The sequence below is a fragment of the Pyxicephalus adspersus genome, chromosome 5 (assembly GCF_032062135.1).
Source record: "Pyxicephalus adspersus chromosome 5, UCB_Pads_2.0, whole genome shotgun sequence".
Taxonomy (NCBI): Eukaryota; Metazoa; Chordata; class Amphibia; order Anura; family Pyxicephalidae; genus Pyxicephalus; species Pyxicephalus adspersus.
The window spans coordinates 145876948-145877710 of NC_092862.1; the positions used below are offsets into that span (position 1 = coordinate 145876948).

General features: G+C 48.5%; 1 protein-coding gene across 1 annotated transcript in view; it reads left to right on the forward strand.

Annotated features, from left to right (window-relative positions):
* Nucleotides 1-763, forward strand: part of NBEAL2 (neurobeachin like 2) — a gene marked incomplete in the record, with an annotated part of 86310 nt that overhangs the window by 965 nt on the left and 84582 nt on the right.

The window sequence follows — 763 nt, forward strand, 5'->3', positions numbered from 1 at the left end:
TTTTTATAGAAGATGGGATCAGGACTACCTATGGAATGTAATAGTACCACCAGGACCCATCCCTCTTTGCATGGGATGGGAACAGGACCCCCACAAATTGGCAAGAGGTAGGATTGGGATCCCCCCACACACACAAGAGGTGGGACCAGGACCCCCATAGGGGATAGAAACATGCCCTACCCCATAAAAGGAGATGGGACCAGGCAGAACCCCGCACCATAGAAGAAAAGAGGCCCAGGATACTGGAGGGAAGTTGTGACCAGTACCCCTCACAGAATCTCCCCCTTATAGGAGAAGTGAATAGACAGGCCCCTTAATATAATGAAATTATATGACCCCCCCCCTGTCCTTTGAAAGCAATGGCTGCACCCCTCTAGCTGCTCCTCATTGCTGTCATGCCATGTTAGGCATCTTTGCAAAGTCTGAAGTTTTAACTGTGATAGAAGTCAGACTTTGTGCTGAGGAAACTTGTTGTCATGTTAAGTTTCCAGCAGAAGTTTGACAGCTAAAAATATCTCCAGCAGCTCAGTGACAGGATATAGGGCCTTCTTATCGCCCTGTGGGTGTGATGGCGGCTCCGCTGTGTGGGCATATGTGAGGACAGCCATCAGAAAACTCAGAAGCCCTCCACTGTGTGTATGACCAGCAAACATAGCAATGTATTAACACAGAGGATTCCAGCTCATGCAGAAAATAGAATCATCCTCATCCTCCCCCATCATCATCATCACCATCACCACTGCAAGCTGTTCAATAGGCCGTG